The sequence below is a fragment of the Bidens hawaiensis genome, unplaced genomic scaffold (genome assembly GCF_021521415.1).
Source record: "Bidens hawaiensis isolate Kalapana, Puna unplaced genomic scaffold, B.hawaiensis_p1.1 tig00018977_1, whole genome shotgun sequence".
Classification (NCBI taxonomy): domain Eukaryota; kingdom Viridiplantae; phylum Streptophyta; class Magnoliopsida; order Asterales; family Asteraceae; genus Bidens; species Bidens hawaiensis.
This window is the reverse complement of record NW_027492885.1, coordinates 14,211-28,768: the sequence shown is the minus strand read 5'-3', so window position 1 is coordinate 28,768 and position 14,558 is coordinate 14,211. Positions and strand designations below refer to the sequence as shown.

General features: G+C 33.9%; 1 pseudogene across 1 annotated transcript; it reads left to right on the top strand.

The window, feature by feature from the left end:
- Positions 1-234: 234 nt before the first annotated feature.
- On the top strand, positions 235-13,293 carry LOC143557479 (ubiquitin C-terminal hydrolase 12-like; annotated as a pseudogene). Its single transcript, XR_013139584.1, has 32 exons — positions 235-458; positions 1,698-1,767; positions 1,906-2,053; positions 2,169-2,325; positions 3,982-4,248; positions 4,939-5,157; positions 5,246-5,354; positions 6,059-6,174; positions 6,467-6,565; positions 7,572-7,681; positions 7,955-8,029; positions 8,130-8,208; positions 9,380-9,526; positions 9,608-9,688; positions 9,780-9,899; positions 10,004-10,126; positions 10,238-10,315; positions 10,413-10,501; positions 10,589-10,698; positions 10,789-10,857; positions 10,948-11,052; positions 11,130-11,185; positions 11,266-11,443; positions 11,525-11,630; positions 11,729-11,796; positions 11,926-11,991; positions 12,088-12,153; positions 12,233-12,316; positions 12,398-12,514; positions 12,602-12,676; positions 12,763-12,849; positions 12,941-13,293. The product of XR_013139584.1 is annotated as a ubiquitin C-terminal hydrolase 12-like (transcript).
- The last annotated feature ends 1,265 nt before the right edge of the window (positions 13,294-14,558 follow it).

Below are 14,558 nucleotides of genomic sequence, written 5' to 3'. Positions count from 1 at the left end.
TCCCATCTTCAAAACTGACGACGAAAATCGTATCTTAACTCTACTCGTGGCCGTCTCACAAGCTCAATTGGTGTCGTTTGTCGCTCTCGTCGCTTCTAATCGACTACTTCTATGTTTATTAGATCTTTAGCTAACTATAACGTTTCTCGTACATTTTTTAGCTTATCGTCAGTCTTCTTACTCTGATATTATATATTATTTTGTTACTTCACTACATTCCCATGAAGGTCTTTTCAGTCATTTCAGCAAAATACGTCCACAAACACCCATCCAAGCCACCAGAGTCCTTTATCTAATCATTCTCACATCCACCACCCAAAATACCAAAACTACCCTCAACCCCACCTAAACCATCATCACCATTACTTTCATTTCCTCAAATCAAATATCACGTTTTTCTCCGCCGATCGAACCACCAATCGCCGTCGATGACTCTCATGACTCCGCCTCCAATTGACGTATATTTCTATATCTATATATATATATATATATTACATCATCTATTTCCGATTTCATCATTCAATTCATTCACACACACTCACTCACATGCACATACACGATATATATCTATTGACGCATGTTCTCGTATATTTAATTTGTGAATTAGCTTGCTTAATTGCTCTGTTTTGATCTGATTATTGATTTAGATCTCGTATTCTATAGTTATTTGATCTGGAATTTGACCTAAAAGTGCTATAGTGTTACTATTTTAGGAAATGCTCATATCTAGGGTTTTGAATTCGTACGATCAGGAACTGAGATAACATCAATTCATACTCACACTAATCCACACTCATACACGCACACGCACACACAATACGTGTTCGTATATGTAATTCATGATTTGAGATGCTTAATTGTTCTGTTTTGATATGATTATCGTGTTAGGTCTCGTAATCGATCGTTAATTTATCTGGAACTTGACCTAAAAGTGCTCCAGTGCTACTATTTTAGGAAATGCTTGTTTCTAGGGTTTTGAATTCATCAATACATATATATCGGCGCATGTTTGTTGATGTAATCGTGTTTTAAGATGCTTAAGTGTTCTGTTTTGATCTGATTATTGAGTTCGATCTTGTAATCATCTCGTAATCAATTGTTGTTTGATCTAAAAGTGCTCTAGTTTCATGATTATGTTGCTATTTTAGGAAATGTTCATTTCTATGGTTTTGAATTCGCAGGATCAGGAACTGTGAAACCAATACGTATCTATTGACGCATGTTCGTATCTGCAATTTATGTTTTAAGATTGCTAATTATTCTGTTCTGATTTGATTCTCGAGTTTGATCTCTCAACCGATTGTTAATGATCTGAAATTTGACCCAAAAGTGATTCAGTTTCGTTTATTTTACTATGTTAGGAAATGTTTGTTTTTAGGGTTTTGAGTTAGCAGGATCAGGAATTGCGTAATCAATTATATGCACGCATGATACATATCTATTGACGCATGTTTGTATCTGCAGTTTATTAATTACCTTGCTTATATACTCTGTTTTGATCTGATTATTGAGTTTGATTAAGATCATTATTTGATCTGAAACTTGATCTAAAAGTTCTCTAGTTTTGTTTTATATCCTTACTATTTTTGGTGATATTTATTTCTAGGGGTTTGAATTCACAGGATTAGGAACTGTGCAATCAATTATATATTAGATTGCAGATCCAATTCGCTTATTTGTTTACTATTTTTTGGCAGCCGGAAGAGGAAGAGATGCTGGTTCCACATTCTGAATTTGCAGCCGCCGAAGGACCACAACCAATGGAAGGTATTCATGGATTTGTGTTGTTTTGTTTTTCTTCATGAATCTGTGCATATTATATTCATGATTGTATAGATAGATTTATGTAATGATTTTCACATCTGTTAAAGTAAATTAACCTGTGTGGTACCATTATTTGGTCAGTTACACCTGCAGAAGCTGCTAACACTGCTGATGCGCCGGTAGTTGATGATCCATCATCAGCAAGGTTCACATGGACAATAGAGAATTTCTCTAGATTGAATGGCAAAAAGCTGTACTCTGATGTTTTCTTTGTTGGAGGATATAAATGGTATTGATTGTTTTAGCTATATATCTATGTTATCCAAGCTCACAATGATTTTATAATAAGATATTACTCTGGTGCTTGGTTTATGGTATTTTTGCTGACATGGCGTCTTGGTCAGGCGAGTGCTCATATTTCCAAAAGGAAACAATGTGGACCATTTGTCAATGTATCTTGATGTTGCTGATTCCACCACATTGCCATATGGTTGGAGTAGATATGCTCAGTTTAGCCTAGCTGTGGTTAATCAAATTCATGGCAAGTTCACCATGCGTAAAGGTAATTATTTTGCCTTTTTTTGAACAAACTAGACTACTGTACAATGTACATTAATAGTCTTTTAGATGGTTAATAAATATACTTAGTGAAAGAAGCTTTAAGTAGAATTTAATTGTATGATGTTGGTCGAGAAATGAGAACCTCATTTAACTTCCTTAAAGGCATTACAACAATTTTATAAGCCACACACTTTACTGACAAATTGAATGCCCGTACTATGTTAATCATAATATCATCCACAGCTCAGGAAGTTTTATTCATAATTGCACTTTATAGTTTATGATGCTAATGAAAATTTCAATTTGGTGAAATATATAAAGTTGCGAACGATGTCATTCTTTAAATTTGAAACCTTTTTGTTATCATGCATTTTATTTGATGTTTTCGCATGTCTCAGAAAATAATTTATCTTCTGTTGCTTATGACATCATATGGAAGAAACTTAATGGATGGGTATAGTCAGAAAGAATTGCCTTTCTTTACATGTTTTAGTTGATCCTAAAAACTCAAAAAGTTATTTTTATTACATATACGCGTGAATGATATTGGTAACCCTGCTTAGTTCAACCTTCCCACCAGAAGATGAAAGATTAATGAATGGAAGAGAAGTTAAAGATGACACCTGGCTAGTATGTGTTGCCGCAGGATATGCTTGATATCTTCTTAAAACATAGATCCTTATGTGAATTAAACAAATTTCTGGTTTTTATGGTGTTTTTTTTATGACCTTTTATTAGTTTGAAGACACTGCCCTTCACACATCATGCGTATAAGATTCAGCAACAAACAAAATTGAACTTCATTTTCTAGTTTCAGTTGTTTTTAAGTATCTTTAGTGGCTTCTTTTATGCCATTTTTGGCTGGATTGATTACATGCGCTGTTTTAGGCTCTTATTTTTGCATGCAACAAGAATTTCGCTGCATGAACCTTTGAAAGGAGATTCCTAAAATATTTTTTTTAGTTTCATATGCTCCCTAACTTTTTTAGCCTGCCATTTTTGATGCATTTGTATCTTTTTGAAGCTTTGATTGTATTTTTGCAAGCTTTGAATTTAGTTAGAAAATGTGTTTAGGATCTTATTTTTGCATGCAACAAGAAGTTGGCCGCATATACCTTTGCATGCAAAGAGAAGTCCTGCGGTACTCTATTAGAGATTTTTACAAGTGTTTTAAGATTTTCAAGAGAAATAGTCGAATTACTTTTGGATTGGCTAGTTAATATCATGATGTCAATGGTGATACATGCATTACTTTTGAAATGTAGGCAATTTGATTTTTATGTACCTGATTGTAATTTTTAAGGCATTTGGGACAGATACACGCTGTATTGCTCTGCTTGTTGTGTGTGGATACTTTTGTCTCCTTAAGAGTGTTCATCATCACTTTTTTGGCTTATAGTATTCTGTGTGTTTGACATAAAAAACATTGTTTACTTAAGACATTCATTGTATTAACAAGGTAGTCCTGAGGGTTAAAACATGTATTATATGAAGTTTCTATTTAGAGCATCTCAATGAAGTTCCATTAAACATATTTTTAAGTTTTCATAATTCATGAAATAATTTCTAATGAGAGTGAAACTGTTTGTTTTCATATATTCTAATTGTCTTCCATCATTTTTCTTGCTCTCATCATCACTACAATCTCGTTCCTGCAGATACCAACATCAGTTCAATGCACGGGAAAGTGATTGGGGTTTCACATCATTTATGCCTCTTAGTGAGCTATATGACCCCAGTAGAGGATATCTTTTGAATGACACGTGCATAGTTGAAGCTGATGTGGCTGTCCGGAAGGTTGTTGATTACTGGTCACATGACTCAAAAAAAGAAACTGGTTATGTTGGGCTTAAAAATCAAGGTGCTACTTGCTATATGAACTCTTTACTTCAGACATTGTACCACATCCCTTATTTCAGGAAGGTTGGTAATTATATTGGTTAATTCATGCTCACTCAGGTCATATCTAGAGGTGGCAATTTGGACCCATTTACAGTTTTTCGTTCCGATTTGGGTTTATTCTGCATTTTAAACAGGTCAAATGCATAATGAGTTAAACCTTCGAAGTCATTTTAATTGAAAAATTAGGCTGTCATTGCATTAACATAAGAATGAGGTTTTTTTGGTGAATATTTGCAACTATTATAATATTAATCAGGAGGCGAGCATCGTGCTTCAAATTATATTTAAAGTAGATATCTATGTTCTGTAACTTACGAGGATTTGAAAGGTTGTAGATTCAACTTATTCTTTTGAGAGATTAGGCAATATCCATGAAAATAGAATTATATAATCTAATAATTAATAACTGTTATAAAAAGCAGAATTCTTCCTTTTCCCCAATTCTGTCGATTAAGTTATGAAAGATTTTGATAAATGCACAAAACTTTCTAATTCATTGCATTTTAAAATTTTGATAGTTATTGTAATAGTATATATAATAGTTATTGCACTTTCTAATTCATTGCATTTCTAATTCAATTATTTGTAAAATTTAAGAAAAGAAAAGACAAAACGTGTATGAGCTGACGTAGTCCAACCCATTTACCCATATTGCCACCTCTATAATGATAACTAGTGCAAGAAGGCGCTTATATATACATTGTGAAACAGGCCGTGTATCACATGCCCACAACCGAGAATGATATGCCGTCAGGGAGCATTCCACTGGCTTTACAGAGTTTGTTTTATAAGCTTCAGTACAGTGACACAAGTGTGGCCACAAAAGAGTTGACCAAGTCTTTTGGTTGGGATACATATGATTCTTTTATGCAGCATGATGTTCAAGAACTCAATAGGGTTCTTTGTGAGAAACTTGAAGATAAAATGAAGGTATGCGTTTTTTTCTAATTCAAAATTTTAGTATATTTACCCTCTGCTGTTACCTGATTATGTACCATTTTGTGGTCTCATTGTGAAGGGAACTGTTGTGGAGGGCACAATTCAACAGTTATTTGAAGGGCATCATATGAACTACATCGAATGCATAAATGTAGACTACAAATCAACAAGAAAGGAATCATTTTATGGTATATATTTTTGCTTAGCAATTTCAGTTTATTCATAAGCTCTAGAGGTGGCAAATCGGTTGGGTCAGCTGGGTTGGGTAACGGGTTAGAGTCAAAGATACTTTTTATGTGCTGGTCAACACGGGTCAGGCCAACACTAATGCCTTTTTGTTCATTATTTAATATTTATTTGCAAATAGGGTGAATTGCTTTAAAGGGTAATGCACTATAGGTCAGTGTTTACGTGCGGGCATGCACTTCACTTTTGTCTAATAAAGGGTAACTTAAGTCATTATTATGCTCAAAAAGGGTAATCTTGGCATAGGTATGCTGTCTTTGCACACTTTTTTTTGACAATGTGCTACCCTTTCTGAAGTCAAACTTACCTCTTTTTAACATTACCAAAGTAATTTACCTTTTGATGGGTAAAAGTGAAGCATTATGCACTTTTCTCTGTTGGGAACATATAAAAAACTATATTTATCACAAAGATCGTATAGTTTCATATAAATAAAATGATTTAAGATCTTGTAAGCATTTGAATACATGCTAGGCGACTGTTGAGCTGTTAACCATTCAACTCGTATAAGTTTTAGCTACTCTTTTATAGTGCGCTCATTTGATCTGTTATCAACCAAATACAATCTGAATGGACTCATTTTTATTATAAAAGTGCCACCTATACTATATCTATTTTATTGATAAACTTTGGCACACTGTTTTAGACCTTCAGCTTGATGTCAAAGGCTGTCGTGATGTCTATGCTTCTTTTGACAAGTATGTGGAGGTGGAACGACTTGAAGGTGATAACAAGTATCATGCTGAGCAACATGGGTTACAGGTTAGATGGATTTCTTTAACTTGTATTGGTTTTTAATCCTTTGGAGCCAAGTTTCAATTTTGGTGTTGGGGTTAGGTTAACAAGTCACACTTTAAATGATCTGAAAAGATTTGGCCATAGGACCATTGATTGTAGAAGTGAAAATATAGTTCAAGTGTTCAGCTTTATATGATTGATGATTTAACTAATAAAAACTTAAGAGGACTTATACTGATTCATGACAAACTCGTCACACAACTCTATGATTACCGATTATGATTACAGTTTAATCTTGTAAACTATGAGCTTTCAGGATGCAAAGAAGGGTGTTCTGTTCATTGATTTCCCCCCTGTTCTTCAGCTCCAACTAAAACGATTTGAATATGATTTCATGCGAGATACAATGGTGAAGGTTAGTTGCAATTTTTATGTTACTTTATTAATTATTTTATGTCTTACATTGCCATTTTCACGCCTGCTAGGTTGTTTTGAATCACAGTTTGTATTTTTTGTTGCTGTTTAAGCAACACCATGCTGTATGTTGCCATTTTCACACCTGCTAGGTTGTTTTGAATCACAGTTTGTATTTTTTGTTGCTGTTTAAGCAATACCATGTTGTATATATATAGATATATATTTCAGATAAGACATTAAACTATGTTTAATGATTCGTTATGGGCTCAACATGTTTCTTCCTTTCAACTTATATTATTAGTAAAGCAAAAAACCTAGAAAGGACCTGTAGACACAATGTAAATGAGTGAAAAAGGGCAAATGTATGAGAAATTGAGAACCATTTAGAGCGTCCATTAGACTCACAATGATTATGCCCTGCTTGCGGTGCGCGCATATAATGTATATATGTGTGAACCCTCGGGTGGGCAAAAGTGAAATTGCACTAATTTTGACGTTATTTTACTAATCTCTTGAAAATAACGTTAAAAGTGGCGGAAGGTTAATCAGGCATCATGTGGTGGCGTTGATAGCCGAAAGACAAGGGTACATACACCAATCGGCGGTGTCCCGATGGTTGAGTGTTATGTGCCTTATGTCCAAGACTTGATGCAAAACTACTATCGAGCCGGGGGTCTCACCGGAAGCAGCCTCTCTATCCCTACGGGGTAGAGGTAAGGCTGTCTACATCTTACCCTCCTCAGACCCTACCATAGCTTTGCTATTGGTGGGATTTACTGAGTACGATGATGATGATGATGATCAGACTCACAATGATTATTTCTTTATTTTGTTAAAATACATTATCTTTTGTTGTGATTGCACTATCTAAAAAGGAAAACTGTGGTAATTTTGGTATTTCTTAGTATACTTATTTAAAGGCTATACTTTTGTTTGTATCTTTTTGGGCCATAAAGCTACTTGCTAAAGCATTATCATTTAGATATTTCTATTGAACTTTACAGATAAATGACCGTTATGAATTTCCATTGCAACTTGATCTTGATAGAGAAAATGGGAAGTATTTATCACCCCAGGCAGACAGAAGTGTTCGCAACCTCTATACTCTTCACAGGTACTAGCATATATATATATATATACAAAAGGTTTGCTCGCATTTTACATGGTAACAATGACATAGTGTATTCACCTTAAAATTCTTATTTAGTTAAGATGCAACATGATCATTTAAAAATAATTAAAGTATGTATCGTACCATTGATATTCTTAACCTGGTAAAAGTCTGTTTTTTCAACATGTAAACTGTTTGGTCTATAATGTTTTCCCCTACATTTGTGGTGGATATCAAAATTTGGTGCTAAGACAAACTCAATGTTTTTTTTTGCAGTGTATTGGTTCACAGTGGCGGCGTTCACGGTGGACATTATTATGCCTATATTCGGCCAACACTCTCTGATCAATGGTACAAAAATGTTGTCAGTTAGATTTGCATATATGTTTTGTCACATTCTGTTCATGCAATTTCCTCCTAAGTTATTAAATGTTTGGGAACACTTGGTTAGGCTGAAATTTGATGATGAACGTGTAACTAAAGAAGACATGAAGAGAGCTATGGATGAACAATATGGTGGCGAGGAAGAGGTAATTGGTCAAACAAGTAATATGCTGATGTGGCTTTCGGTCAAAACAATTAAAGTATGTATCGTACCATTGATATTCTTAACCTGGTAAAAGTCTGTTTTTTCAACATGTAAACTGTTTGATCATTTAAAAATAATTAAAGTATGTATCGTACCATTGATATTCTTAACCTGGTAAAAGTCTGTTTTTTCAACATGTAAACTGTTTGGTCTATAATGTTTTCCCCTACATTTGTGGTGGATATCAAAATTTGGTGCTAAGACAAACTCAATGTTTTTTTTTTGCAGTGTATTGGTTCACAGTGGCGGCGTTCACGGTGGACATTATTATGCCTATATTCGGCCAACACTCTCTGATCAATGGTACAAAAATGTTGTCAGTTAGATTTGCATATGTGTTTTGTCACATTCTGTTCATGCAATTTCCTCCTAAGTTATTAAATGTTTGGGAACACTTGGTTAGGCTGAAATTTGATGATGAACGTGTAACTAAAGAAGACATGAAGAGAGCTATGGATGAACAATATGGTGGCGAGGAAGAGGTAATTGGTCAAACAAGTAATATGCTGATGTGGCTTTCGGTCAAAACAATTAAAGTATGTATCGTACCATTGATATTCTTAACCTGGTAAAAGTCTGTTTTTTCAACATGTAAACTGTTTGATCATTTAAAAATAATTAAAGTATGTATCGTACCATTGATATTCTTAACCTGGTAAAAGTCTGTTTTTTCAACATGTAAACTGTTTGGTCTATAATGTTTTCCCCTACATTTGTGGTGGATATCAAAATTTGGTGCTAAGACAAACTCAATGTTTTTTTTTTTGCAGTGTATTGGTTCACAGTGGCGGCGTTCACGGTGGACATTATTATGCCTATATTCGGCCAACACTCTCTGATCAATGGTACAAAAATGTTGTCAGTTAGATTTGCATATGTGTTTTGTCACATTCTGTTCATGCAATTTCCTCCTAAGTTATTAAATGTTTGGGAACACTTGGTTAGGCTGAAATTTGATGATGAACGTGTAACTAAAGAAGACATGAAGAGAGCTATGGATGAACAATATGGTGGCGAGGAAGAGGTAATTGGTCAAACAAGTAATATGCTGATGTGGCTTTCGGTCAAAACATATAAGTTATTTCTGACTTTTCTTGTACTGTTCTTAACAGTTACCTCAAGCAAATCCCGGGTTCAATAACTCTCCATTTAAGTTTACAAAGTATTCAAATGCGTATATGCTTGTGTACATACGTGAAAGTGATAAGGAGAAAATTATCTGTAATGTTGATGAGAAGGATGTAGCAGAACACCTGAGGGTAAGATTGTCAATTTGTTGTACAGGTGGCGTATATTTATATTTATTTTGTTTGACCCGTTTTGATCAAATCGCCTTACAGATTAGATTGAAGAAAGAACAAGAAGAGAAAGAGCAAAAAAGGAAGGAGAAAGCAGAGGCACATTTGTATACTATTATAAAGGTTACAACTTTCATGACCCCTATTTAAGAAAAAAACTTGATTTTCATGTTACTTTTACAGTTTTACTAACCTGGTAAGTTAATGTGAGTAGGTTGCTCGTGATGAGAATCTTCATGAACAAATTGGGAAAAATATATTTTTTGATTTAGTGGATCATGATAAAGTCCGTAGTTTCCGTATTCAAAAGCAAATATCCTTTGCCCTTTTCAAGGTATTATCACTGGTTTCGGACTTAGTTTATAATTGTATGTTATATATATATATTACAATGAAACTTATTGTGGTAACTAATAACTTCCAAATGTTATTTTTCAGGAGGAAGTAGCTAAAGAATTGGGTATTCTGGTACAATGTCAACGTTTCTGGCTTTGGGCAAAACGCCAAAATCATACTTACCGCCCAAATCGTCCATTGACTCCTCTAGAAGAAGCTCAATCTGTACGTGTTTATATTCTTTTTAAACGGTTATAAAGCATTAAATTTCTGTTTATTTATATAGCAGTTTGGTCATTGGTGATCATTAACATGTTCAATCCTGTGTGTTTTTAGGTCGGACATTTGAGGGAAGTATCAAATAAGGCTAACAATGCTGAACTTAAGTTGTTTTTGGAGGTAGAACTTGGACCGGTAAGATTTCATTGTTATATTATTATATCTATGTAACTCCCTTTTTATATTATGATATTCAAACTTATAAAGTTCACTTGCTTTTTCATTGATGTAGAATTCACAGCCAGTTCCTCCACCTGCAAAGACTAAGGAGGAGATTCTACTCTTCTTTAAGCTTTATGACCCTTTAAAAGAAGAGCTTCGGTAACCATTCTTTCTCTCTCGCTACACACACACACAGACACACAGACCTTCGTAAGGGTTTGACTTTTATAAATTGACACATGTCAGATATGTTGGGCGGCTCTTTGTGAAGGGTACTGGAAAACCAACAGAAAATACTTACAAAGCTAAACGAGCTGGCTGGCTTTGCTCCTAATGAAGAAATAGAACTCTTTGAGGTCAGCCTTTTAATCTCTTTATTCTGGTATTCTGTTATGCTCTATTATGAGTCTTTTAATTTGAATCTGACACACCCTTTCCTCATTCAGGAAATTAAGTTTGAACCTAATGTTATGTGTGAACACGTTGATAAAAAGCTCACATTTCGGGCTAGTCAGGTAAGTTTCCAACTTTCCACATCTTTATGACAGTTTCTTTCTTTAATCAAGGGTTTCACAAAATAACGATTTTTTTTTTTGATTTTATAGCTTGAAGACGGAGACATCATTTGTTTCCAGAAACCTCTTCAGGCTGGAATAAAATGTCGGTATCCCGATGTTCCATCTTTTTTGGAGTATGTTCATAATCGGCAGGTATGCTATCAAAATTTCTATTGTGTGTTTAATGAACCATTATTATAAGTTTCATATGCTGATGTTAAATAACGTAGGTTGTGCGTTTCCGTTCACTGGAGAAACCAAAGGAGGATGAGTTCTCATTGGAATTGTGAGTAGTACAAGTTTGCTTGGTTATATTTTACAAATTCGAATAATTTTGTTCTTTCATTTGTATAATTTATATTTCAGATCAAAACTCCATAATTATGACGATGTTGTTGAAAGAGTTGCTACCCATTTAAACTTAGACGATCCATCTAAAATCCGACTTACATCTCACAACTGTTATTCCCAACAACCGAAACCTCAACCGATAAAATACCGAGGAGTGGAACATCTGTCAGACATTTTGGCTCACTACAATCAGGTTATTTTGTAATTATCTTCAAATTCAGGTCGCTTTTGTTACATACTTACATTTAATTTTTATGTTTTTTTGGTTATGCAGACTTCAGACATTTTGTATTATGAGGTACTGGATATTCCTCTTCCTGAACTGCAAGGCCTGAAAACTCTAAAAGTTGCTTTTCATCATGCAACAAAAGATGAAGTAAGTGTTGACTGTTGACGTTATAATTATTGTTCTTCTCATGATCTCATGTATGTTTGACTTTCTCATTTTTCGTATATTTTTTTAACCATTGATAGGTAGTCGTGCATACTATTAGATTGCCAAAACAAAGCACTGTGGGTGATGTCATCAATGACCTTAAGACAAAGGTAAGCATATCAACTCTAGCTAATTCTAATACACTATAATGGGTCAAACGGGTCGGGTTAGGTTGATCTGAAACGGGTCAAAATTGCCATGTCTTCTATAGTTAACTGGTGAATGTTATCATGAATAAGGTTGAGCTATCTCATAAAGATGCAGAGCTTCGATTACTTGAAGTATTTTACCACAAGATTTACAAGGTATTCAACCTTTTCCAATTCTATTTATAAAATATTTTTTAACCTTATTAAATATTTTAATTTGCTTCTGAATAATCTGTAATTCTGTATATGCAGATTTTCCCTCTGAATGAAAAGATCGAGAACATTAATGATCAATACTGGACGTTACGTGCTGAAGAGGTATATAGAAATTTCTTATGCAACTTATGCTTGGAATAGTGTTTATTATTTTTAATGTTTTTTTTTTGTTTTATTACAGATTCCAGAAGAGGAAAAGAACCTTGATCCAGAGGATCGTCTAATTCATGTTTATCATTTTACAAAAGACACCACTCAGAACCAGGTATGTTAAATTTATGGTTTTTAATCATAATAATAATAATATAAACTTAATATTCACTATTATATAATTTTGTATTATTAGCAAGTACAAAACTTTGGGGAACCGTTTTTCCTTGTGATCCGGGAGGGTGAAACATTAGCTGAAGTTAAAATACGCATACAGAAGAAAATACAAGTTCCCGACGAGGAATTTTCTAAGGTATTTTTTTGAATGTTTATTCTCTAACACATAAACCAAATTATTATTATTGTTATCTTTAATCTTTCTTAAATCATAATGTATCAGTGGAAGTTTGCATTTCTCTCTTTGGGTCGGCCTACATACCTTCAGGATTCTGATGTGGTCTCTAACCATTTTCAGGTTAACGTATATTAATCCTTATATTATTATAATAATGTTAATTTCGATTAATAATTTAGCTATACTTAGTAATATGTTGGTTTCAGAGAAGAGATGTTTACGGTGCTTGGGAACAATACTTGGGGTTGGAGCACTCCGACACCACATCCAAACGATCATATGCTGCGAATCAGGTATACATTAGTCTTGTAACACAGAGTTTTAAGTTTGACTTAAAATAGTTAAAAAAAAATATAACGTTATTTATGTTTTTGGCGTATGCAGAACCGACATACATTTGAGAAACCAGTTAGAATCTACAACTAGGTATAAGCACGAGTTTGTTGGCGGACTTGCAAGGGCATTTTGGTAAAGCGTTTACCGAGGTGAAAATATGTTAGATTTATAATTCTTTGTTTAAAAAAGTTTGTGAAGCATCCATCCCTGTGTATGGGGTGACAAGTAGGTTTTTAGATAATGTTCCCCCATTATTAATGTACCTTAGAGAGTATCAAGTATTCGGATCTGGGATGTATAGAGGTATAGATGTGTCATGTATGTGTCCGTGTGTGTGTGTTTTTGTTTTTGTTCTATTTAACTAAATTTTAAAACTTGTTTATTTTATATTTGTTTTTATATATATTTAACAGATTATTGAATCCTTTAGATTCCGTTAAGTTTAATTATATTAGTGATGAGACTTTTAGTTGTCAACTAGATATATTCAGAATATGAGTGTTCACAGCTCGCCCTGGTTTTGATGAAATTTATCGATCGACTCATTTGCAACGATTTCTTGCGTTTAACAATTCAACTTACAAAACTGTTCACATTCATGTATAATTAAAACTAAGCAGAACCGATTGACTATGTTTATTATAGCGCTCAAGAATCGTTAAAATGAGCAATGATAAACCTCCCCTTTAGAGTGTTGTCAAATTAATCCTTATGAACCCATGGCTCGTTAATCTCACCCATTTGTGGCGTTTTTATCAGCCAAAACCAAACACCCAAACGTGAAAAACGAAAAAAAAACATGCGTAATAAATAAAACAGTCAAGCTCGAGCTCCTACAAGGGTTCAAGCTTAGCTTTTGAATTTACGAGGGCTCGAGCTCATTCTCTGAAGTTCGTGATTGACTAACTAGCTAGCTCGCTCCCAGATCTTATTTTATTTTTAGATATTAAAACCTTTTTATTTATATACATGCATACTTATTTTATTTATATTATACACATATTTAACAAAAGTATATATATTGTTTGCTTATTCTTATCACGAAGTAATATAAGTATTTGTCACATGCATATTCTATATCCAACTGTATTAAGATGGGCATTAATTAGCGGTTAGGTAATAGCTATCATGTAACCGTTTTTAATTTACATCATATATAAGTTTTCAAACACATTAATTATTCATATATATACATCACTAGGTTATAACCCGTGTGATACACGTGCTAATAAAATATTATATTTAAACAAACATTTCAAGTCACAAGTTATTTTAGTATTCTTCAAATTCTGATACTTAATGAGATAATAAGATATAATTTTTTATCCTACTTGAAGAAACACTAAGTGACCCCGGCAGATTAAGGATAATCTTAGGGTTAAGTAGATGTTCCCCACGAGGGTTAGGTCCGGCAAATATGGTTATTCTTCTCAACCTGCAAAACAGACACTGTAAGCTCGTCACTGAGAAGGGGGGGGGGGGTTCCTCATTGTGACCACCCTCCGGCGTGAGAATCAGACAAGATTGCTCTGAATATAAGTGTATATTGGGAGAAATAGCTAGAGAGAAGATGATGATACCGTTCCAAGGTTTTGGAGTATTTATAGCCGAAGGTAGGTTTCCAAGCAGGTACGGCCAGCTGTATATAATATTCCTTTTCCACCAA